Source organism: Heptranchias perlo, unplaced genomic scaffold (genome assembly GCF_035084215.1).
Source record: "Heptranchias perlo isolate sHepPer1 unplaced genomic scaffold, sHepPer1.hap1 HAP1_SCAFFOLD_66, whole genome shotgun sequence".
Classification (NCBI taxonomy): Eukaryota; Metazoa; Chordata; class Chondrichthyes; order Hexanchiformes; family Hexanchidae; genus Heptranchias; species Heptranchias perlo.
Genome location: NW_027139688.1, coordinates 3,435,769 through 3,462,898, shown reverse-complemented (window position 1 = coordinate 3,462,898; position 27,130 = coordinate 3,435,769). Strand labels below are relative to the sequence as shown.

At 44.4% G+C, this 27,130-nt stretch overlaps 1 long non-coding RNA gene across 1 annotated transcript; it reads right to left on the bottom strand.

Annotated features, from left to right (window-relative positions):
• Nucleotides 1-531: 531 nt before the first annotated feature.
• On the bottom strand, nucleotides 532-5,336 carry LOC137318190 (uncharacterized). The gene is made up of 3 exons (XR_010961823.1): nucleotides 5,255-5,336; nucleotides 1,642-1,773; nucleotides 532-613 (listed from the first exon to the last, which is right to left on the bottom strand). It is a non-coding gene; the product is annotated as an uncharacterized lncRNA (long non-coding RNA).
• Nucleotides 5,337-27,130: the final 21,794 nt, after the last annotated feature.

Below are 27,130 nucleotides of genomic sequence, written 5' to 3'. Positions count from 1 at the left end.
GGAACACTCGAGCATTCTTGGATTGGGGTACCGTAACCTGTAGATATTTCGAACATCGTGTTCGTGTTTATGTTCTTGTCAAAGAAGCTAAGAGCAACCTGTTCATCAAGAGAGGAAGAAGCAAAGTATCCAAATCGGACCGTTGCTCCTTCCTCAGCTTCAGCCTGCTTCTTAATCCCTCTGAAAGTGTGATGTGATTTATTGCCGGAATCGACTCTTAGTTTTTGGAGGGCAGTGGATAGAAGATAATGGAAACTTTTAAAGTTGAAATTCTTCGCGTAGATTGAGTCGGTAGCTCCGTACCGCCTAACGGCTTCATTGAACATTTTGTAGAACACGTTTCCCTTCGGTTTTTCTAGAGTATAGGCATAAACCGCTAACATGTGCTCTCTTTTCAGTCCACTCGGTACCTTGCATTTCATGTTACTCTCTGCAATCTTCCAAACTTCATCAAACGTTCCATTCTCCCTCTCTTCTTGGATGTAGTTTATTGCGATTTCATCTGATTCCGGACTTTGGGTGAATATATAAGCTGCAGAGTTTGGCGCCATGTCCAGATCGATGACATTTTTCTCGTTCTTTTCGCTGACGCTGACAGCAAGAATGTCCTGGTCTGTAAAACAAAGCAGGAATCTGACCAATCTACATCAACACTTTATAGACACATTTAGAATATGACCCAAACTGCGGGACACCGTCCAAGTTACAAAGAGGAAGGAAGAACGTGAGATAAATGGGATGGAAACGCGAAGCTTTGATCGTATAAACCTTGAGATACTTGGGAGAAGGAAAGATGATGGTGGTCATTGGGGAAATTTCCGGATTTTCTGCATGGGCGAGAGCAGACAGCGAATTTTGGCAGTGAGAATAAGGCGCTGGTTATCGAACCTTCCCGATTTTCCTTCCATTAACTTAAAGGGAAGCTCAATCAGCTGGTCTCTGTTCCCTGCCTCGATTCGCCCGCCAGATTCTCGGTCCGTTTTCCGTTCACGAGGAGCTGAGAAGAATAAGAGGTGATCTTATTGAAACATATAAGATACTGAGGGAACTCGGGGGGGGGGGGGGGGGGGGTAGATGCTGAGAGGATGTTTCCCCTTGTGGGCGAGACTAGAACTCGGGGTCTCCCATTTAAGCTGGAGATGAGGAGAAACCTTTTCTCTCAGAGGGTCGTGAGTCTGTAGAACTCCCTTCCCCAGAGAGCGGTGAAAGCGGAGTCATTGAATATTTTTAAGGCTGAGTTGGATAGATTCCTGATTTACAAGGGAGTCAAAGGTTACAGTAGGTAGACGGGAAAGTAGGGTTGAGGTGACAATCAGTTCATCCAAGATCTTATCAAATGGCAGAGCAGGCTCGAGGGGCCGAATAGCCTGCTCTTAATTGGTATGTTTGTTTGTTAAAGCCCTGGCGGTGAAGACGGAAATCTGTTCCCAGGTGTTCCACAGATGTGCGGTCCACGAAAAGGTTGTCCAGTTACATCAGTGCGACGAGTTTTCCTTCCAATACAATGAGGATTGTTGGTTTCAATACCTCACCGTTTGAAAAACAAGGACATTTGATACGAAGAAAATCAACAGAATCAAGAGCATTAGATACAAACATCGAGATTTTTAATCGGCTTGAATGAAGAATGCAGATACTTACAATTAGAACACAGGGCAATAAGCAGAGTAAGAACCAAAGAGCGCATTGTTTCTGCCTTCTGTTCCCCGTCCGTCCAAGTGAACTCACTCCTGTCCCTCTGATCAGTTTCTCTTCAGGATCTGGACTTTTATTCTGAAGAAGTGCAGCAGAATTTGTACAGTTAACATTCGGCCCAGTAACACTGAAACTGAAACGAGTAGTCCTTGGTTCGATATGAGTGTGATCTAATTTACTTATTAATGGCCCTAGAACCTGGTAAATAATTAGCTGAATACTGCGTCCGGCCTCCAGATTGCTAGATTTATAGCTGATGTTTTAAGGTCCGTCTGCAAACTGTGAATTCTATATATAATATCACAATATAATGAACTTAGAATTGGACTTGTGCACAACTTAGGTCGTTTAATCCGAGATCCCACGCCGCCAGCCGGGTATCGCAGGAACCGATTGCTTTCTTGGAAAATCACGAACGAACATTCGAACATTTTCGGGGTGTTCAAATCATTGGGCAGAAAACAGGAACATCTCCCCCCGAGTTTCTGACAAGCCGCCAAATGGGCGAGAAGCACCCTTGGTGACGCGATTGGTGAAGAGATATTAAGATAGGGTGGGGGCAAGGCCATGTCGGATTTGAAAAGGGGCGTGAGGATTGTAAGTCCAACGCATGTTGGACTTATATTAGAACAGGAAGTGATAGCTACCTGAAAATGTAAATTTATCATCATTAATAACCACAAGTGTACAGGTGAAACAATGGAATAAAATTAACACGGAACAAATTCATAATATCATCTCGTGCACATAGCCGACTCTCCCATTTCATTATCCATGGCAGCAATTTAAAACTTCGACTCATGGAATCATAGAAAGGTTTCAGCACGGAAGGAGGCCATTTGGCCAATCGAGTCCACGCTGGCTCAATGAAAGAGCAATCCAGCAGATCCTACTCCCTCATTTTTTTTTCTTTCAAGTATTTATGCAGTTCCCTTTTGAAGGCCACGATTGAATCTGCCTCCACCACCTCCTCGAGCAGAGCCTTCCGGATCCCAACCAGTTGCTGTCTGAAAAAGTTTTTCCTCATGTCATCTTTGGTTCTTTTGCCAATCACCTTAAATCAATGACCTCTGGTTCTTGACTCTTCCGCCAATGGGAACAGTTTCTCTCTGTCCACTCTGTCTGGACCCTTCATTATTTTGAATACCTGTATCAATTCTCCTCGCAACCGTATCTGTTCCAAGGAGAACAACCCCAGCTTCTCCAGTCTATCCCTGTAACTAAAGTCCCTCATCTCTAGAATCATTCCAGTAAATCTGTTCTGCACCCTTTCTAAGGCCTTCACATCTTCCCTAAAGTGAGACAATACTCCAGTTGTGGCCAAGCCAATGTTTTATCAAGGTTCATCATGGCTTCCATACTTTTGTATTCTCTGCCTCTATTTATAAAGCCCAGGATCCCCAATGCTTTTTTAACTGCGTTCTCAACCTGCCCTGCCAACTTCATTGATTTGTGAACATATGCCCCCAGATCTCTCTGTTCCTTTACCCATTTATAATTGTGCACTCTCGTTTATATTGCCTCTCCTCCTTCATCCTGCCTAAATTTATCAATTCGCATTATTCTGCGCGAAATTTCATCTGCCACGTGTCCACCCATGCCACCAGCCTGTCTATATCCTCTTGAAGTCTATCACTATCCTCCTCACTGTTCACTGCCCTTTCAAGTTTTATGTCATCTGCAAATTTTGAATTTCAAGTCATTAATATATATCATGAAAAGCAGTGGACCTCGGAACGATCCCTGGGAGACACCACTCTATATCTCCCTCCAGTCCGAAAATCTACCGTTTACCTCTACTCACTGTTTCCTGTCCCTTTTATTCCATGGGCCGCAATCTTGATGATAAGCCTGCCGTGTGGCACTTTATCAAACGCCTTTTGAAAGTCCATATACACCACATCAACTGCATTGCCCTCATCGACCCTCTCGTTACCTCATCAATAAACTCTATCAGGTTGTGGAGGTTTTCCAGGCGCTGGCCCATAGCACATGTCGCGAAATTGCGCTCTCTGGGCCCGAGATTTGCCACTCACAAATTTCAAGAAGAAAATCGCAGGCGGCCAGTGGACAATAGCGCCCCTGCCGGTGCCGACCTGTTGCTGAAGCGCCCATGATGTAAATTCATCCTTTGCTTCCATGGATGTGCATAGCACAGAAGGAAACCATCGTGCCACCGTGTTTGTACCGGCTGTTTGCGAGGAAAATCTAAACAAATCCCATTGCCCTGCATTAGACAGAAACAATTTCATGCATCGGCTTTTCACCTGACGCATTGCTATTTGAATGTTCCGTCCCCTTGTTCTGTTTTGCTCGAATGGAGTGAAGATTCGTTCCTTGCCCGCGTTGAACACAAAGAAAGGAATTGATAGGGTATAACAGAGAAAGAATGTTCGCCCTGGGCAAATCAGTACAAGCAGGCAGAATATTAAATGAGCCAACAATTTAACCCAAGAATTAAAACTAAAGTTAATTCTGTAGTTCATTGCAGCTCAGTCCCTTCATCTCACGTCTCACATGTCTCAATTAACACTGGAATCCTTCCTGAGCCTTTTTTTTCTTCCTGGGGCAGGAATCCAAAGCTGAACACACTGAGTTCTAACTGGGAAACTTAAACATTGGAGCGGTATTTCATTCTACTGTATTCTGCAACTCCCAATATCTCATCCGGGCTTTGAGTATTTTATTCAGAATTGAGAATCGTGGAACCTTACAACGCAGAAGGAGGCCATTCGGTCCATCGTGCCTGTGCTGGCTCTTTGTAAGGACTATCGAATAAGTCCCACTTCCGTCGTCTCTCCCCACAAATATGCAATTTCTTCCTTTTCATGTTTATATCCAATTCCACTTTTAATTGTAATATTAAATCTGCTTCCAGCACCGTTTCAAGTCGTGCATTCCAGATCATAACAAGTCGATGCGTAAAAAAACACCTCAAACCGCCACTGGATATTTTGCCAATTATGTTAAATCTGTGTCCTCTGGTGAACGACCCTCCTGCCAACGAAAACAGTTTCTCCTTATTTACTCTCTCGAAACACTTCATTGTTTTGACATCCTCTATTAAATCTCCTCTTGACCTTCTCTGCTCTAAAGATGGAAAGACCTGCATCTACAACTTGAATCTAACTTTTAATCATTTCTGTTGTGACCATCTCGCATAATTCCCTATTCACTCTGTACTCCCATCTGTAACTCTTAAATCCAAAGTGTACTCTCTCACATTGTGCAAAACTACTTCTCAAATCCCGCTGCGGTCTGCTTGAGCTGCAGAGGTTGGATGAACACTCTGGAGTGCGTGTTCCCGGTTCCTCTCCCTGGACCCCTCTTAAAATGAGTACGATGGTGTGGAACAGGAGCGGGCTGAGCTGGGAGTCCCCGGTGTTAAATAGACCGCCCTCCGTCACTGTCCGAGCGCACAGTTAGAGAATAGTTATTGCAGCGAGGAACATGATGCTCACAGAGGCCCGTGGAACATAATCTCACCGGGAGAAGTCGGCTTTAAACAGCAAGAGTAAGGAGACACAGGACACAGGATTAGAAGGTACATTGACCTTACCTTGATCCCGCCGGATATTCCGTCTCAGCTTCCGTGTAGAGTCGGCACTTTCTGCCTTTGGAAGTTCAATGCAGCCAATTCCTGTTTTTTTTCAGAAGAAATCAATGTTTGATCATTTGATCTGATCCTTGTTGTATGTGATTTATACCCGAGTGTCACCCTCTGGGGAAAGAGGCTTTCTGCTCTGAGGTTGTTTTTCCGTCTGATCCTTGTTATCTGAGATTTATACCCGAGTTTCACCCTCTGGGGAAAGAGGCTTTCTACTCTGAGATTGTGTTTTTCATCTAAAGATCTTTTATTTTTAGATAAAGGAGATGCGTTTTCTGGTAAAAAAAAACGAGCCTAAACGGTGCGACAAATCCTCAACGCGTTCAACAGGGAACAATGTTAGTTGGAACCTTTTCTTTACCACTTCCTGGTCAGTAAGTTCAGTAAAATAGACACATCATTAGTCGCAACATTTCAACCTTAAAATTTCATTTCTTAAAATCCCCACCTGATGTTTGGACATTCAGCAAAACACCTGAGAGCGCTTTCGTTACCTGAGGTGCTGAGTATCGAGTGGGAGGATAGACGGGGTAAACTCGGCGGGTCAGCATCGCCAGAGGTCACGATCATGGTCCCCCGGGCCTTCAAAAATTAAAGTGTCCCATATAGAGGAAGTGAGTGAACACACTGCGTATTATGGTGAATATCCATAGAGAGGAAGAAGGGTCGAGGGTCTCACCGCTGTCTGAGCTGCCTAGGATGGGGTAACACTCTGATTCATCTCCCTCCATCCCTGGCCTGTTTGAATAACAACGACACCTTTTGATTGGTGTGATGCTGTCCCAACATAGTATAAGATATGCGATTTGAGAACCTTTTCATCCATTCACGAAGGAGATAATCTCCGAAAGCTTGTGATTTTAAAATAAATTTGTTGGACTATAACCTGGTGTTGTAAGATTCCTTACATTTGTCCACCCCAGTCCATCACCGGCATCTCCACATATATGTCAAACCATCAAGTCCCGGTAGCATCCTAGTAAATCTTTTTTGCACTCTTTGTGGTTTAAAAATATTCTTTCTATAATAGGGTGACCAGAACTGTACACAGTATTCCAAGTATGGCCTCACTAATGTCTTGTAAAACTTCAACATGAAATCCCAACTCCTTTATTCAATGTTCTGACCAATGAAACCAAGCATGCTGAATGCCTTCTTCACCACACTATCCACCTGTGACTCCACTTGCAAGGAGCTATGAACCTGTACTACTGGATCTCATTGTTCAATAACTCTCCCCAACGCCCTACCATTAACGGAGTAGGTCCTGGCCCGATTCGATCTACCAAAATGCATCACCTCACATTTATCTAAATTAAACTCCATCTGCCATTCATCGGCCCACTGGCCCAATTTATCAAGATCCCGTTGCAATCCTAGATAACCTTCTTAACTGTCCACAATGCCACCAATCTTGGTGTCATCTGCAAACTTACTAACCATGCCTACTAAATTCTCATCCAAATCATTAATATAAATAAAAAATAACAGCGGACCCAGCACCGATCCCTGAGGCACACCGCTGGTCACAGGCCTCCAGTTTGAAAAACAACCCTCTACAACCACCCTGTGTCTTCTGTCGTCAATCCAATTTTGTATCCAATTTTCTACCTCACCTTGGATCCCGTGAGATTTAACCTTATGTAAAACCTACCATGCGGTACCTTGTCAAAGGCTTTGCTAAAGTCCAAGTAGACCACGTCTACTGCACAGCCCTCATCTATCTTCTTGGTTAACCCTTCAAAAAACTCAATCAAATTCGTGAGACATGACCTTCCACTCACTGTTCCTAATCAGTCCCTGCCTCTCCAAATGCCTGTAGATCCTGTTTCTCAGAATACCCTCTAACAACTTACCCACTCCAGATGTCAGGCTCACCGGTCTGTCGTTCCCATGCTTTTCCCTGCCGCCCTTCTTAAACAAAGGCACAACATTTGCTACCCTCCATTCCTCAGGCACCTCCCCTGTAGCTGTCGATGAGGAAGACTGAAGAAAGACACCGTGCACAGGTTCGGAAACGACACTAACCTTCCCTTGATCCTGCAGATTCTCCGTTTACTCGTGGAGGCTGCAAGTTTCGCCTTTATGAACTCATTGTCACCAATCAAGCGATTGTTCCTTTTTTTCCAGCAAATCACAGTTTGGTAATTGGAGCTGATTCTTGTGATGTAAGAATTGTTACATATCACCGCCCTCTGACTGAAAGTTGGTATTTAAGGGATAATTTTAAAATGGAGGTTTAAAAGTGAGCTAAAATGGCCTGAAACTGGTTTCAAATGTGTTTAAAAAGGGGTCTTTAAGGGTTTTCAAAGGGAGATAAAATGGGTGTAAAAGGTGTTTAGAAAGGGGATTTAAACAGGCGAGTTAAATGGGTATAAAAGGGTGGTTTACTTAGAGGCTTAAAAGTGAGGTTATAAAAGATATAAAGAGGGATTTTATATAAGGATTCAAAAAAGGTATTTAAATATCTATAAAAGGGGACTTGAAGGGGTTAACTGCAGTTACAATGGATTTAAATGAGAGTTTTAAAAGGGGTTAAAACGTGTCGAAAAAGAGGGGTGAAAAGGGGCTTGAAGGAGATTCGCAATAATGAAAACGGAGGTTAAAAGGAGTGTAAACGGAGTTGAAAATGAGCGTTAAAAGGTTTAAAATTGGACTTAATGAGTTCAAATAGGTATAAAAAGACGTTAAAAAAGTTGAAAAAGATTTGTAAAAGAAGTTTTAAAAGAGTTTCGTAAAATTGAGGTTTAAAATGAGGGGAGGGAGAAAGGATGTGGGAGGGCCGATGGGCTCAATGCGTCCCACCGGAAGTGACATCAATGCGCATAGATGGCCACCAACGTCGCCACCGCCGGCCCACCTGGCCCTCCCTCTCCGCTGCCTGCCCAGGGTGACGCACCCTCCCAGATCGATTGGCCATTTTGCCCGCCGCGTTGTATTTTGGTCTGACGGCTCTGGCATTGTTGGATCGGAATTTATTGTCATTCCCGTTACAGATCAACAAAATTTCCCTGAATAATTTGGGAAAGGTGGATCACCTTCCATTGGGATTAGGAATAAAGTGAAGTAAAATGTCCCTGAATAACAGAGAGACCTGGCGGTTTTGGTGCACAAATTTTTACAGGTGGCAGGACAGATTGATCGGGCTCAGAAAAAGCAGACGGGATCCTGGGCCTAGGATGAACGAGGTGAGTTAATATAAACATCATATAAATGGTACAATTTTATGATGGGGTGCAGGAATAGAGAGACCTGGAGTTTCACAGACACACATTTTGAAGGTGGCAGGGAAGGTTGAGAAAGCGGTGAAACAAGCAAACCCGATCCTGGGCTTTTTCAACAGAGACATAGAGAATAAAAGCAAAGAATTTAAGCTGAACCTTCATACATCACTGGTTATGCCTCAGCTGGAGCATTGTGTCCAATTCTGGGCACCGAACTTCAGGAAGGACATCAAAGACTTGGAGAGGGGGTGCAGGATATTTGCTATACTGGTACCGGTAAGGAGGGATTTCCTTTATGTGGAGACACGAGAAAAGCTGGGATTGTTCTCCGGAGAGCAGAGAATGCAAAAGGAGAGATTTAATCGAGCTGTTCAAAATTATGAATCATAGAACCATAGAGTCATACAATCATACAGCATGAATGAGGCCAGTCAGCCCATCGCGCCTGTTCCGGATTTTTGAAAGAGCTTTCCAATTAGTCCCACTCACCCTCTTGATTGGCACCCTATCTACCACCCTAAACATTCACTCCCGCCACCACCGGCGGACCTGTGGGAGAACCTTCACCACAGGGACTGCAGGGGTGCAAGAAGGCGGCTCACCACCACCTTCTCAAGGGCAATTAGAGATGGGCCATAAATGCTGGCCTTGCCAGCAATGGCCATATCCCACGAACGAATAAAAAAACCCCCAGCCCTTTCCCCATTGTCCTACAAATCCTTCCTTTTCAAGAAAAGATCACAATCCCTTCTGAAAGTTATTATTGAGTCTGCTCCCACCACCCTTTTCAGGCAGTGAATTCCAGATCATAACAATTAAATGGTTCTATTTTAATCGGGGTGCAGAAACAGAGAGACCTGGGGATTCACGTTCACAAATATTAGAAGGTGATATGAGACGTTAATAAGGCTGTTAAAGAAAAGTATTAAAGTATCCTTAGCTTTATATATAGAGGCATAGATCACAAGAGGGCGGAATTTATGCTAAACCCTTCTAAAACACTGGTAAGGCCTCAGCTAGAGTATTGTATCCAATTCTGGGCACTACATGTTCGGGAGGTCTTGGAGAGAGTGCACTGGAGATTGACCAGACTCGTACCAGGGAGGGAGGATTTCAGTTATTTGGACTGAATATAGAAGTTGGTATTGATCTCCTTCGAGCAGGGAAGGTTTAGGGGAGTTTTAATAAAGGTGTACAAAATGATGAGGGATTTTAAAGAGTAGATAAGGAGAAAATGTATCAACGGACAGGAGAGTCGGCAACGAGCCGACACACATTGAAGATAATTGATTTTTAAAAAGCCAGGGGGAGTTGAGGAGATTTTTAAACGCAGCGAGTTGTTATGATCTGGAACACACCGCCTGAAAGGGTGGAGGAAGCAGATTCCATAATAATTTTCAAAACTCAGTTGGAAAAATACTTGAAAAGGAGAAATGTTGTCGGGCTATGGGGGAAAGGGCAGGTGAGTGTGACTAATTGGCTGGCACTTTCAAAGAGCAGGATGGGCCGATTGGACTCCCTTTGTGCTGTATGTTATGATTTAAATCAATGGTGTGTGACGTGGGGGGGGGATGTGGATTGTAAATCGAAGCATTTACATCGTTTGAACTTTTAATCGAAAACTTAACTCATCAAAATCACGTGAATCAGTTACTGGTAAGCGTAAAATAAACCCGAGGTCGAGTGTCCTTGGAAAACCAAATATAAGTGAAGTGAAGCATATTTCCAAACACTTTTTTTTTCCATTTGGCGGCTGTACGTTGTCAGCAAACTCTCGGAGCGGAAACGAGAACAGCTGCATCGCGACCCTCTGCTGACTGCAGTTTACAACCTGGAGACTGTCAAGTATCGGAGATCTGTTCCCTTTCTCTCGTCACAGACACGGTTCTGGGTGGAAACCAGAAGGTGAGCAAAATTGAAGATGAAACTTAACGCGGACAATCAAACCCAGTGTCATTTGAATCAAAATATTGTGAGTTTGAATGAACGTACTTGTAAAAAAACAACAAAAGAAGGAACTGAGTGCTTCTCAATGTTAATGCGCCGCAGCTGCACAAAGTCAAACCAAAATGCTCAAACTTGCAGAGACAGAAGAAAACGGTTTCCGCATGTGGGCAGCTCACTTCCTCCAACATTGGATCGATATCAGTAAGATCTTTTTGCACTTCGCACGTCCGCAGCACTTTCTGTGTTTTATTCAAAGTCTGTTGTGGACAAGCGTCTTCTGGCAATTTAACTTGTTAAATGCCAGTCTGAATAGGATTTTGGAAGTTGTCGATGGTTAATGATTAGATTTCACCATCTTTCCTCTCCTGCACCACACAAACAACACAAACATACACTCACAGACATATAGACGGTTCACCTCTCTCTCTGTCTCTCTCTCACATACACACACACTCTCAGAGTCACTCTGATATACAGAGGTATTCTCTCTCTCTCTCGCACACATATATACACACATTCAGATTCACTCACTGATAAACACACACATTCACCTTTTATCTCTCTAACATGGAGGAAGCAGATCCCTAGTCATTATCAAAAGGCAATTCGATATATACTTGAAATGGAGAAAGGGGGAAAGGGCAGGTAAGTGCGACCAATTTGACAGCTCTTTCATAGAGCAGGGTAAAGGCACGATGGGCCGAATGGCCTCCTTCTGTGCTGTATGTTGTTATGATTCAAGTCAGTGGGAGGCGGGGGGGGGGGGAGTATTGTAAATCGAAGCATTTACATCATTTGAGCTCTTAATAGAAAATTTAACTTGCAGCAAAACCACTCCATTCGAACTGAGAGTCACTGACTGATCGACAAACGCGTTCTGTCCCTGTGTCTCTGTCTCCCTCTCAAACACACTCAGAGTCATTCACTGCTACGTACACGCATCTTCAATCTTCCGCACTCTCACAAACAAACAATCAGTCACTCATTGATACATGGAATAGAATCATAGCAGTTTACAACATGGAAACACGCCTTTCGGCCCAACATGTCCATGTCGCCCAGTTTATGCCACGAAGCTGGTCTCAATTGCCTGCACTTGGCCCATATCCCTCCAAACCCATCTTACCCATGTAACTGTCCAAATGCTTTTTAAAATACAAAATTGTACCCGCCTCTACTACTGCCTCTGGCAGCTCGTTCCAGACACTCACCACCCTTTGAGTGAAAAAATTGCCCCTCTGGACCCTTTAGCATCTCTCCCCTCTCACCTTAAATCTATGCACCCTAGTTATAGACTCCCCTACAATTGGGAAATTTTTTTGACTATCGACCTTATCTGTGCCCTTCATTATTTTATAGACTTCTATAAGATCACCCCTAAACTTCCTACTCTCGAGGGAAAAAAGTCTCAGTCTATCCAACCTCTCCCTGTAAGTCAAACCATCAAGTCCCGGTAGCATCCTAGTAAATCTTTTCTGCACTCTTTCTAGTTTAATAATATCCTTTCTATAATAGGGTGAACAGAATTGTACACAGTATTCCAAGTGTGGCCTTATTAATGTCTTGTACAACTTCAACAAGACATCCCAACTCCTGTATTCACTGTTCTGACCAATGGAACCAAGCATGCTGAATGCCTTCTTCACCACCCTATCCACCTGTGACTCCACTTTCAAGGAGCTATGAATCTGTACTCCTGGATGTCTTTGTGCACGAAACACAGAAAGTTAGCATGCAGCTGCAGCAAGCAATTAGGAAGTCAAATGGCATGTTTGCCTTTATTGCAAGCACATTGGAGTACAAGAGTAAATAACTCTTCCGACATTCGTACAGGGTTTTGGTGAGACCTCACCTGGAGCAAGTTGTACTGTTTTGGTCTGCTTATCTAAGGAAGGATATACTTGCCTTCGAGGTGGTGCAATGTAGGTTCACTGGATTGATTGCTGGGATGAGAGGCTTGTCTTATGAGGACAGATTAAGTAGAATGGGCCAATACTATTTGGAGTTCAGAAGAATTAGAGGTGAACTCATTGAAACATACGAGATTCTGAGGAGGTTTGACACGGTAGATGGTGAGAGGTTGTTTCCTTTGTTTGGACAGTCGACAACTAGTGGTCATAGTCTCAGGATAAGAGATCGGCCATTTAAGACTGAGATGAGGGAATTTTTCCACTCAGAGGGTTGTGAATATTTGGAATTCTCTACCCCAGGGGAATGTGGATGCTGATTCGTTGAATATGTCCAAAGCTGAAATAGATAGATTTTTGGACTCTAAGGGAATCAAGGGTCGAAGTTGAGGTCGAAGATCAGCCATGATCTTATTGAATGGTGGAGCAGGCTCGAGGGCCCGTATGGCCCACTCCTGCCCCTATTTCTGATGGACTTCTGTTTTTCTGACTCGACAGGTCCACCAGGGGTCAGAATTAGGACCATTGATTTTCTTGTTATATGCAAATGAGCAGGATTTTGGTATAGGGAGTACAATTTTGAAGTTTGTGGATGATACAAAACTTGGCAACGTCGTAAATAATGAACAGGATAATAGCAGAATTCATGAGGATGGAGACAGACTGGTGATATGGGCAGACACATAGCAGGTGCAATTTAACGCGCATAATTGTGAAGTGATGTGCTTTGGGAGGAACAAAATGGAGAGGCAGTATAATCTCAGAGGTACTATTTTGAGAGGGTGCAAGAGCAGAGGGATCGGTGGGTGCATATTCACCAATCTTTAAATTTGGCAGATCAAGTTGATAATGCGGTTAAGAAAGGCCTATTGTATTCTTGGCTTTCTAAATAACGGCATTGAATACAATGACATGGAAGTCATGGTAAACCTTTACAAATCACTGGTTAGTCCTCAGCTGGAGTAATTTGTACAATTCAGGGCACCTCACATTGGGAATGATGTCAAGGTTTTGGAGAGGGTACAAAGGAAGTTTGCCAGGATGATACCAGGGATGAAGGAGTTCAGTTGTGTGGATAAACTGGAGAAGCTGGGGTTATTCTCCTCAGAGCAGAGACTGTTAAGGGGAGACCTAATAGAAGTATTGAAAATTATATGGGCCTTTGAGCACGGATGGAGAAATTGTTTCCTGAGGCAAGTGGGTGTGTAATGAATGGTCAGAGAAATAAATTAATTTGTAAAATAACTAGAGGGGAAATTAATATTTTTTTTTTCACACAGAGCGTGGTTAAGATCTGGAAATTACCTAAAATGTTGGTGGAATCAAATTCCCTAAGAACTTTCAAAAGTCAATTGGACATGTACTTGCGTGGACTAATTTGCAGAATTATGGGGAAGAAGCTGGGGTGTGGGACTAAATTGGACAGATTTTTCAAAGAGCCGGCACAGGCGCGACGGGCCGAAAGACCTCCTTCTGTGATGATTCTTCTTCAGTGCACCTTAGTCATCCATATCGGACGCAGGATGCTTCACGTACAGCACGTCATTTCTGTAAACACTGCGATATCCCAAGATCATGCAGCAGGAGAGATCCAAAACAAGCCATCCTGCCCGTTTTGCTGATCTATCAATAGATCTTGGGCTCTGGAGTGTTAGATTAGAATCTCCCCCTGCACGGTCCCTAAGCTTCGGATAGTGGCCAAGCATCAAATACATTCTTCTCTTTGTTCAGTATAAGCAAGGACACAACCATCGCCAAGAGAAAGATATCAATTAACTATCTTAACTACACTTTCCTGACTTTGATGAAATTGTTTATTGATACCAGATTGATATATTTTGGCGAGTCGAGCAAAGGGGATTTAAGTTAAGAAGGGACTGTACAGGATAGATAGAAACAGACTGCTTCCATTGGTTGAGGGATCAAGAACTAACGGCCACAGGTAAAAAATAAATTTAAGAGATTTAGAAAAGAAGGTGAGAGAAACCTCTTTACATGGAGAGTTGAAAGGCTGCAGAATACACAGAGGCAGAAATGACGTCTATATTCAAGATTCAATTGGATAGATCGATGAATAACTATAGGTTGAAGGGATGTTGAGACGGGGCGGGTAAAGTGAATGGAACTATTTCCTCGGGTGGAGGGTGAACGCCGCCAAGGACTGTGCTTCGAATGGTCTGTTCCGATGTTATAACATTCCAACATTTTGATGAGCAGTTGAGATTTTAAGTAAATATCTATAAACAAAGATGCCTAACGTCAAATGGTGAGTCAAGTTCCTACTCTCTCCATCATCAGCTCACTTATCAGGAGACAGGATCACGTCCTATTGGCCAGGAGACAATGGGGAGCGGTGTCTGATGGGGAGACCAGCGGCAGCAACATTCACACAAAGATTACAGAATAATTACAAATAACCATGATTATAACACCCTTCATTGTTTCTACACTGAAGAAAACTTTATCTGAAGGTTGTTATAATTAAACTAGCGCGTCTCATTCCAGTACCTTCGGTATTAAACAGTTAACGCTGACGCCACATGTTCTACTCCACTGCTGAATCTCAATCATGACTTTTCGCTTTGAATCTTGGGCGCGAAGTGCGCTGTTTTACAGGAAACGATGCTGTTCACCCGGGGAAAGGAGAAAACATCAAACACAAGGCAAACAATGGAAGAATGGAAGAAAGTTTTCTGATCCTTGTTCATTTTCACAAGAACAATCCATTTCGGCAATAACAGAAAGACGGTCATTCTAAAATGGAACAGGGACTGTAATTCAGCTCTAGCTAGGAGAGGAAACTGTGACTTTTTTCATTTCTTTAAACAATGCCAGAATAATTGTCCAAGGAGATTTCATCATCTGCTTCAGCTCTTCCCTGAATTTAGTTTGGGTAGCTGCATAAATACACGTGTTTGTACAGGAGCTCAAATACATAAGCATATATCCGGTTTCAATGGCGATGTACGCAGGAGCTGTACAATCGGGTCGGGAGTGCACGGCCAGACTGCTCGCTAATTCACTCACAGTACCTGTCAGGCTCAACAGTATGAAACTGCCCGATACAATGAACAGTAAAATGATGGATTTCCTTCGGTTCTCCATCTCTGGATCACAATGATTCTCACTGCTGTGACCCCGGAGTCCCCTGCGGGCTCTGATGGCCACTTAAATGCGTCTGACTGTCAAACTGTCAAACAATTAAACAGTAGTATCAGAACAAAAGGAATCCATTTCAATTAAATATTTTGTAACCAGGAGTACGCTGCACCAGCAGGCGATGAAATAAAGTCCAGTCTGGGGCTTAAATTATTGTTAATTATTAGTTTATGTTCAAATGCAAAACAAATGGGGATGTCCTGTAAACAGATCAGGACAGAGACCGTTGTTATAACCGCAGACGCAGTTCTCACTGTGCAATATTTTGTTGTAAATTCCTGACAACATTTAGATACAAATCGGTCAACGGTGAACGAGGCTGTGAACCACACCGAAAAACCCAGGGTGTTACATTGCATGTACGCAATGAACTTACAAACGGCAGTGTAAGATAGGAATGGATTTGGACAGAGTTTACTGAAAATTTGATATACTATTCCATTGAAGATGATGACCAGGAGATCTGCTGTTGCCATGGCCACCATGCAGAGAGAGACACACTTGGAAAGGCCACAATTTCATCTGGAGAGAATCACGATAGTCACCAGGTTCGCTGGGAGAAAGGGGGACAAGAGGGACACTCAGATAAATCTCACAGCTTATTGTGAGGATATGTTCAGATGTGTTGCTAATTCGTGTTATGCAAACGGATTATTTTTTTTTATTGTACAGGCGAGCGTTGACGACATTTTATTTTCAAAGAATGAAAACATTAAACCCTCAATATAGAGGGAGTGAAAATCCGCCGTCCTTCAGCATCCTTCAGTCAGACGTCGTGAAATATTAAACGTAATTTCGCAGCAATTGCTGGAAAGATATCAATTCAAATCAAACAATGAGCTGTATCAAAATCATTCAATTCCGGTCAAAACGCTGCCATTTTTCTATTGATAATTGCCACCAGGGAGCTGCTCGGTGACAAAGCGGGAGATGCGAGAAACGCGAAGGTTCTTTGCAGCCCAGGGGACGGGAGCTCCTCCCTGAGCGGCAATTATTTCCACAAATATCTTTTAAACCCCCTGCTGGGTGGAGGTGGCTGCAAACCAAGGAATTATCAACTGAAAGTGGACAGGGAACAGCGGTAGAAATCAGATGATGACCATGGACATCAACCAACACGTTCGTTAGTGAGCTGTGTATTGTTGGAGGGGCCGGAGAACCAGCCTCGCCCTCCCTCGGAGTAGGGAAGAAAGTTGATCGGCCGGTGCCCACGCTCATTGTTCGTGAGGACTGGTCAGATTCCCGCTGATATTCGCCGAATTATCCAGATGGATAAGACCATAAGACCATAAGAGATCGGAGCAGGAGTTGGCCATTTGGCCCCTCGAGCCTGCTCCGCAATTTAATGAGATCGTGGCTGACCCAATTTTTACCTCCACTCCACTTTTCTGCCCTTTCCCAATATCCTTTGACTCCGTCATTGACTCTGTAATGAGGACATTCTTGGAATCTGTTGCATTATCATTAACAATGAGATAGTCAAAAGCTATTAAATAACAGGATAAACTGAATTACCGGGTAGACCAAAGGATGCGAGAACAGGGTAGTAGATGGCCTTGATCTGTAGAATTGTTGGCCGTTCTATTGTTAAGAAGAATGTATGAATTCTGTCCGGCTTTAGGGTTCCGACTGGAGTGATTTTGAGATCTGCAAATCCTCGCCCTTTATAGATCAATCGGTGTCCCGGTGAGAAAATCAGGTTACACAATAATTGGCGTTCGTTACGGTCACTTAACAAACAAAGCGATATTTTATGCTGCAGTGCGCACGCAACACCAATGGGGGAATGTACAGTTCAGTCCATGAAACTTTTTCCATTTAAATCGATGAATTGAAAGAATTCCCAGAGGGAATGCGCTTTGCGCACCCGCTGATATCTCTGAAGGGAGCGCCCCTCCCGGAAAATGCTTTCGGATCTTGGGGCCTCATATTAATTCGGTGAAATCTTCATTACATTATTAGAGGTTAATCTACTCTAAAATTACTGGTGGTGATCCGACTCTAACATTACTGGTGGTGATCCGACTGTAACATTACGAGAGGTGGTCCCACTCTAACAATATTGGTGGTGATCCGACTCCAACATTACCAGAGATGATCCTATTGTTCCATGACTGGAGGTGATCCCACTGTAACATTACTGGTGGTGACCCTACTCTTACATTACTGTTGGCAATCCTACTCTAACATTACCAGAGGTGATCCTGCTCTAACATTACTGGTGGTGATCCTATTCTAACATAATAGAGGTGATCCGATACTAACATTACTTGTGGTGACCCTAATCCAACACTATTTGTGGTGATCCTACTCTATCATTACAAGAGGTGATCCTACTCCAACATTATTGGTGGGGATCCTAATCTAACATGACTGGTGGTGATCCTACTCGAACATTACTGGTTGTGATCCGACTCTAACATCACTAGATGTGATCCTACACTAACATTAACAGAGGTGACCCGAGTCTATCGCTACTGGTGATGATCCTACTCTAACATTTGTAGAGGAGATTCTACTTTAACATTACCAAAGGTGATCCTACTCTAACATTACTAGAGCTGATCCTACTGTAACATTGATGGAGGTGATCCGACTCTAACATTCCCGGAGATTATCCGACTGTAACATTACTGGTGGTGTTCCGACTCTAACATTACGAGAGGTGACCCCGAGTCTAACAGTACTAGTGATGATTTTACTCTATCTTTAGTAGAGGAGATCCTACTCTAACATTACAAGATGAGATCCTACTCCAACATTACTAGAGGTGATCTTACTCTAACATTACTGGAGGTGATTCTACTCTAACATTAGTGGTTTTTCATCCAACTCTAACATTGCTAGAGTTCATCATACTCGAACATTACTAGTGGTGATCCTCCTCTAACATTACTGGAGGTGATAATGTTCTCACATTCCTGGTGGTGATCCGACACCAACATTACTGGTGGTGATCCTAGTCTGACATTACTGGTGGTGATCCTACACTAACATTGCTGGTGATGATCCTAGTCTGACATTATTGGTGGTGATCCTACACTAACATTACTGGTGGAGATCCTAGTCTGACATTATTGGTGGTGATCCTACACTAACATTGCTGGTGATGATCCTAGTCTGACATTATTGGTGGTGATCCTACACTAACATTGCTGGTGATGATCCTCGTCTGACATTAATGGTGGTGATTCTACACTAACATTACTGGTGGTGATAATGTTCTCACATTCCTGGTGGTGATCCTACACTAACATTACTGGTGATGATAATGTTCTCACATTCCTGGTGGTGATCCTACACTAACATTACTGGTGGTGATAATGTTCTCACATTCCTGGTGGTGATCCTACACTAACATTACTGGTGGTGATAATGTTCTCACATTCCTGGTGGTGATTCTACACTAACATTACTGGTGGTGATAATGTTCTCACATTCCTGGTGGTGATTCTACACTAACATTACTGGTGGTGATAATGTTCTCACATTCCTGGTGGTGATTCTACACTAACATTACTGGTGGTGATAATGTTCTCACATTCCTGGTGGTGATCCTACACTAACATTACTGGTGGTGATCCTAGTCTGACATTATTGGTGGTGATCCTACACTAACATTGCTGGTGATGATAATGTTCTCACATTCCTGGTGGTGATTCTACACTAACATTACTGGTGTTGATCCTAGTCTGACATTATTGGTGGTGATCCTACACTAACATTGCTGGTGATGATAATGTTCTCACATTACTGGTGGTGATTCTACACTAACATTACTGGTGTTGATCCTAGTCTGACATTATTGGTGGTGATTCTACACTAACATTACTGGTGGTGATAATCTTCTCACATTCCAGGTGGTGATCCTACACTAACTTTACTGGTGGTGATCCTAGTCTGACATTATTGGTGGTGATCCTACACTAACATTACTGGTGGTGATCCTACCCTAACTTTACTAGAGGTGATCCTACTCTAACATTATTAGAGGTGATTCTACTCTAACATTACGAGTTGTGATCCTACTCGAACATAACTAGAGGTTTTCCTTTTATTCGTTCATTGGATCTGGGCGTCGCTGGCGAGGCCAGCATTCATTGCCCATCCCGAATTGCACTAGAGAAGGTGGTGGTGAGCCGCCATCTTGAACCGCTGCAGTCCGTGCGGTGAAGGTTCTCCCACAGTGCTGTGAGATAGGTAGTTCCAGGATTTTGAGTCAGCGACGATAAAGGAACGGCGATATAGTTGCAAGTCGGGATTGTGTGTGACTTGGAGGGCAAAGTGCAAGTGGTCTTGTTCCTATGTGCCTGCTGCTCTTGTCCTTCTAGGTGGGAGAAGTCCCGGGTTTGGGAGGTGCTGTCGAAGAAGCCTTGGCGAGTTTCTGCAGTGCATCCTGTGGATGGTGCACACTGCAGCCACAGTGCGCCGGTGGTGAAGGGATTGAATGTTTAGGCTGGTGGATGGGCTACCAATCAAGCGGGCTGCTTTGTCCTGGATGGTGTCGAGCTTCTTGACTGTTGTTGAGGCTCCACTCATTCAGGCAAGTGGAGAGTATTCCATCAAACTCCTACACTGCTGACTTATGCATTGTGGATGTTGGAAACGCTTAGGGGAATCAAGAGGTGAGTCACTCGCCGCAGAATACCCATCCTCTGACCTGCTCTTGTAGCCACAGTATTTGTACGGCTGGTCCAGTTCAGTTTCTGGTCAATGCTAACACTCAGGATGCTGATTGTGGGGGATTCGGCGATGATAATACCGTTGAATGTCAAGGGCAGATGGTGAGAATCTCTCTTGTTGGAGATGGTCATTGCCTGGCACTTGTCTGGCGCGAATGTTACATGCCACTTATCAGCCCAAGCCTGAATGTTGTCCAGTTCATGCTGCATGAGGTCTCTGACTGCTTGAGTATTTGAGGGGTGGTGAATGGAACTGAACAAAGTGCAACTATCAGCGAGCATCCCCAATTCTGACCTTATGATGGAGGGAAGGTCATTGATGAAGCAGCTTAAGATGATTGGTCCTAGGACACGGCCCTGAGCAACTCCTGCAGCAATGTACTGATGCTGAGATGATTGGCCTCCAACAAACACTGCCATCTTCCATTGTGCTTGGCATGACTCCAGCCTCTGAAGATTTTTCCCCCTGATTCCCATTGACTTCAATTTTACTCGGGCTCCTTGGTGCCACACTCGGTCAAATGCTTTTTTTTTTATTCGTTCACGGGATGTGGGCATCGCTGGCAAGGCCGGCATTTATTGCCCATCCCTAATTGCCCTCGAGAAGGTGGTGGTGAGCCGCCTTCTTGAACCGCTGCAGTCCGTGTGGTGACGGTTCTCCCACAGTGCTGTTCGGAAGGGAGTTCCAGGATTTTGACCCAGCGACAATGAAGGAACGGCGATATATTTCCAAGTCGGGATGGTGTGTGACTTGGAGGGGAACGTGCAGGTGGTGTTGTTCCCATGCGCCTGCTGCCCTTGTCCTTCTAGGTGGTAGAGGTCGCGGGTTTGGGAGGTGCTGTCGAAGAAGCCTTGGCAAGTTGCTGCAGTGCATCCTGTGGATGGTGCACACTGCAGCCACAGTGCGCCGGTGGTGAAGGAAGTGAATGTTTAGGGTGGTGGATGGGGTGCCAATCAAGCGGGCTGCTTTATCTTGGATGGTGTCGAGCTTCTTGAGTGTTGTTGGAGCTGCACTCATCCAGGCAAGTGGAGAGTATTCCATCACACTCCTGACTTGTGCCTTGTAGATGGTGGAAAGGCTTTGGGGAGTCAGGAGGGGAGTCACTCGCCGCAGAATACCCAGCCTCTGACCTGCTCTCGTAGCCACAGTGTTTATATGGCTGGTCCAGTTAAGTTTCTGGTCAATGGTGACCCCCAGGATGTTGATGGTGGGGGATTCGGCGATGGTAATGCCGTCGAATGTCAAGGGGAGGTGGTTAGACTCTCTCTTGTTGGAGATGGTAATTGCCTGGCACTTATCTGGCGCGAATGTTACTTGACACTTATCAGCCCAAGCCTGGATGTTGTCCAGGTCTTGCTGCATGCAGGCTCGGACTGCTTCATTATCTGAGGGGTTGCGAATGGAACTGAACACTGTGCAGTCATCAGCGAACATCCCCATTTCTGACCTTATGATGGAGGGAAGGTCATTGATGAAGCAGCTGATGCTGCCTTGATATGAAGTGCAGTGACTCTCACCTCACCTCTGGAATTCAGCTCTTTTGTCCATCTTTTGACCAAGGCTGTAATGAGGGCTGGAGCAGAGTAGTCCTGGCGGAACCCAAACTGAGCATCAGTGAGCAGGTTATTGGCGAGTCAGTGCCGCGTGATAGCACTGTCGATGACACCTTCCATCATTTTGCTGATGATTGAGAGTCGGCTGATTGGGCGTTAATTGGCCGGATTGTATTTGTCCTCCTTTTTGTGGACAGGACATATTTGGGCAATTTTCCACATTCTCGGCTAGATGCCAGTTTTGTAGCTGTACTGGAACAGCTTGGCTGGCGACGCAGCTAGTTCTGGAGCGCAAGTCTTCAGCACTACATTCGTGATGTTGTCGGGTCCCATCGCCTTTGCTGTATCGGGTGCGCGCAGCCGTTTCTTGACATCACGTGGAGTGAATCGAATTGGCTGAAGACTGGCTTCTGTGATGGTCGGGATATCGGGTGGCGGCCGAGATGGATCATCTACTCGGCACTTCTGGCTGAAGATGGTTGCTAACGTTTCAGCCTTGTCTTTTGCGCTCCCGTGCTGGACTCCGCCATCATTGAGGATGAAGATGTTTACAGAGCCTCCTCCTCCCGTTAGTTGTTTAATTGTCCACTAGCATTGACGACTGGATGTGGCAGGACTGCAGAGCTTTGATCTGATCCGTTGGTTGCGGAATCGCTTAGCTTTGTCAATAGCATGTTGCTTCCGCTGTTTAGCATGCATGTCGTCCTTAGATTTAGCTTCACCAGGTTGGTACCTCATTTTGACGTACGCCTGGTGCTGCTCCTGGCATGTTCTTCCACACTCCTCATTGATCTAGGTTGGTCATTGGCTTGTTGGTAATGGTGGAGTGAGGTAGAAACCGTGCCATGAGGTTACAATTTGTGATGGAATACAATTCTGCTGCTGCTGATGGCCCACAGCACCTCATGGATGCCCAGTTTTACGCTGCTAGATCTGTTCTGAATCCATTCCATTTAGCACGGAGGTAGTACCACACAACACGTTGGATGGTATCCTCGTTGCGAAGATGGAACTCTGTCTCCACGAGGACTGTGCGGTGGTCACTCCTAACAACACTGTCACGGACAGATGCATTTGCGACAGGTAGATTTGTGAGGACGATGTCAAGTAAGTATTTCCCTCGTGTTGCTTCGCTCACCACCTGCCTCAGGCCCAGTCTGGTAGCTATGTCCTTCAGGACTCGGCCAGCTCTGTCAGTAGTGGTGCTGCCGAGCCACTGTTGGTGATGGACATTGAAGTCCCCCACCCAGAGTAAATTCTGTGCCCTTGCTACCCTCAGTGCTTCCTCCAAGTGGTGCTCAGCATGGAAGCGGACTGATTCATCAACTGCTGGAGGGCAGTAGGTTATAATCAGCAGAAGCTTTCATTGCCCGTGTTTGACCTGATACTATGAGATTTCATGCGGTCCAGAGTCAACGTTGAGAACACCCAGGGCCACTCCCTCCTGACTGTACATCACTGTACCGCCATCTCTGGTGGTTCTGTCCTGCCGATGGGACAGCACATAACCAGGGATGCTGATGGAAGAATCTGGGTCGTTGGCTGAAAGTTATGAATTTGTGAGTATGGCTATGTCAGCCTGTTGCTTGACTAGTCTGTGGGACAGCTTTCCCAATTTTGGCACAATTCCCCAGATGTTATTGAGGTGGACGTTGCAGGGTCCACTGGGCTTGGTTTGCCTTTGTCGTATCTGGTGCCTAGTGATCCGTCCGGTTTTATTCTTATTATGACTTTTTCAGCCAGATTTTACAACTGAGTGGCTTGCTAGGCCATTTCAGAGGTCAGTTAAGAATCGACCACGTTGCTGTGGTCTGGAGTCACATGTAGGCCAGACCGGGTAAGGACGGCAGGATTCCTTCACGAAAGGACATTAGTGAACCAGATGGATTTTTACGACAATCCGGAAGTTTCATGGCCACCTGATACGAGTTTTATAATTTCAAGTTTTATTTACTTCTTTTTAACTGCAACTTGTATTGTTATTTTTCTGGGCAATCCTACAATTTACCAGATTGAGTGAATTCAACAATTTCCCAAAATGTTGCAGAGGGATCTGAACTTATTGTTTCTGAGTTACAAGTCCAACACCATAACTGTCAGATGAACTTTGCAACAACGGAAACAGAATAAGGTGCATTAATACATTAGGAAGTGCATAACTGCAGATGTTTGCTGTGGTTCAGTGGGTAGCGCTCTCGCCTGTGATTCAGAAGGTTGTGAGATGAAATCTCGGTCCAGAAACATGAGCACACAATCCAGGCTGACACTTCAGTGCAGTATTGTGGGAGTGCTGCACAGTCGGACGTGCCGCCTCTCGGGTGAGAAGTTAAACCGAGGCCTCTTCTGCACTCTCAGGTGAACGTAAAACATCCCTTGGCACTATTGAGAGAACGAGCATTGGAATTCTCCCCGTTATCCTGGACAATATTCATCCCTCAACCAACATCACTGAACAGATTATCTGGTCACATACTGTTTGTGGGGCTTTGCTGTGCACTACATTACAGCGACAATTCAAAAATACGTCATTGGCTCTAAAGTGCTATGGGCAGCAGAGAAAGGTGCTCTATCAATGCAAGTCTTTCTTTCTATTATCTAATGAGTATTAGTGCCATATTAGTGCAAAGATGGTTGAGTGCAATTAGAAACATACAACCAGAGATTCATACAAGCACAGAATTAGTGAGTCATTCTATAATGGAATTGTAGAATCATAGAACCACATAATATAAAATTAGAGAAACACGGACCTCGATTATAACTCCCCACCCACCTGGCGGAAACCAGGCAGGGGACAGTTAACTAGAGTGGGGGACTTAACGACTCCTTTACTGCCCGATCTGATCGCCTATAATTTGAAATTGCAGGCCGCCAGGACAAACATTCCAAAATGGTGGAGTCCACTTAAACATGCGGAACGGGCTCTGATAACGTCACCGGAGCCCGGTCTGCTATTTCAACCGACGGCCTGAGCGGAGGAACAATGGTAGATTCCCTGCAAGGCCAAACGTGCTGGCAGCTGGATCAAGGGCCGGAAGAGGCCCAATGTAAGATTATTAATGTTTGTTTTGGTTTCTTTGTCGGCCAAGAGGAGCAGAAGTCTTCCTCCGTGCGCAAAAGGAAATCTTGGACCTCCCTTGAGCTGGGCTTGCCCTCCCCCGATTGCCAATATTTTACATTTTTCTGCATTAAACTGTATCTGCCACCTCCCAACCCATCCTTCCTGACTATCTACTTCTGCCTGCAGTTTTTCACAGTTCTCAGAACAATTTTACTTATTGCTAAATTTTGTGTCATCAGCAAATTGTGATATTGTTCCCCTGATTCAGACATCCAGATCATTTCTGCATATGGGCAATACGAGCAATCCCAGCACACAGCACTGTGGAGCACCACTCACCGTACATTTCTACATATGGGCAATACGAGCAGTCCCAGCACTCATTTCAGTCTTAAATGGCCGGTCCCTTATCCTGACACTATGCCCCCTGGCCAGGTGAATCAACCTCTCAGCCTCTAACCGATCAATCCCCCTCAGAACCTTGCAAGTTCCAATGAGATCACCTCTCAACCTCCCCTCACAGGACAACACTCTCTTCCCGGGAATTAATCTAGTGTACCTTCGTTGCACCGCCTCTAAGGCAAGTATATATTTCCGTGGATAAGGAGACGAAAACTGTACGCACTACTCCAGGTGAGGTCTCATCAAAGCCCTCTACAATTACAGTAATATTTCCTTACTCTTGCATTCCAACCCCCTTGCAATAAAGGCCAACTTTCCATTTGCTTTCCGAATTGCCTGTTGTACCTGCATGCTAACTTTTTGAGTTTCTTGTTCCAGGACACCCAAGTCTCTCTGGACACCAGCATTTAATCGTTTCTCACAATTTAAAAAATGTTCTGTTTTTCTATTCTTCCTAGCAAAGTGAATAACCTCACATTTCACCAAATTGTATTCCATCTGCCAACTTCTTGCCCACTCACTTAACGTGTCTCTCTCCCTCTGCAGACTCTTTGTGTCAACCTCACAGCTTACTTTCCCACCTAGATTTCTATTATTAGCAAACTTGGATACATTACACTCGGTCCCTCATCCGAGTCATTAATATGGATTGCAAATAGCTGAGGCCCAAGCACCGTTCCTTGCGGTAACTCACTAGTTACAGCCTCCCAACATGAAAATGACCCGTTTCTCGCTACTCCACTATCTGTCCTTTAACCAATCCTCTATCCATGTTAATATGCTGCCGCCAATCCTATGAGCCCTTATCTTTCGTAAACACCTTTTATGTGGCACCTTATCGGATGCCTTTTGAAAATCCAAACATACTACATCCACTGGTTCCCCTTTATCTACCCTGCTAGTTAATCCTCAAAAAACTCTAATAAATTTATCAATCACGATTTCCCTTTCATAAAACCATGTTGACTCTACCTAATCATATTATGATGTTCTAAGTGCCCTGTTACCTCTTCCTTAACAATGGATTCCAGCATTTTCCCGACTGATGTCAGGCTAACTGGTCTGTGCTTCCTTTTTATCTCTCTCCCTCCTTTCTTGAATAGCGGGGTTAAATTTCCTGACTTCTAATCCACTGGGACCGTTCCAGAATCTAGGAAATTTTGGAAGATCATAACCAATTAATCCACTATCTCTGCAGCCATTTCTTTTCGAACCCTTCGATGTCTGCCATCAGGTCCAGGAGATTTGTTGGCTTTTAGTCCATTTCGTTTCTCAAGTGCTTTTTCGCAACTGATAATAATTGCTTCAAGTTCCTCACTCTCATTGGCCCCTTGGTTCCCCACTATTTCCGGTATGCTTTTTGTGTCGTCGACTGTGACGAGAGCTAAGAATGGTATTACCACTATAACAGGGATCGGTCCCCAAATAATGTCATTCTGCTTACAGGCTTCCTGGTGTAATACGCCGATTCAAATCTCCGCACCTGATTTCCAAATTTTCAGTTGTTTGTCTGATATAAAATTTGTGATCCTATTATTTTCTATAAATGTTAACTCCTTTTGAACCTGTTTCAGCATATACCCTCCATAAATACGCCAGTGATGGCTTTTGTGATCAGCCGTTCCTTATAATCTTTGTTGTTCTGAATGATTACCATATTAACTTCATCCCCAACCCTTCTGCCTGTTCTTGTATTCAAACCATGGACTCTCCTTGTTCTGATATAGCATTCCCTCTCTGCCTATTTATTACTTTTAGCACTGTTTCTTCATTTTCGGAATTTGTCTCTTTATTAGTCAATCTAAATATCTTCCATAATTGAGCTTCATATAATCGTGTACCATTTCTCTAAACATTATATGTTAAAAGTCTAAATACGCTTGATTGCACAA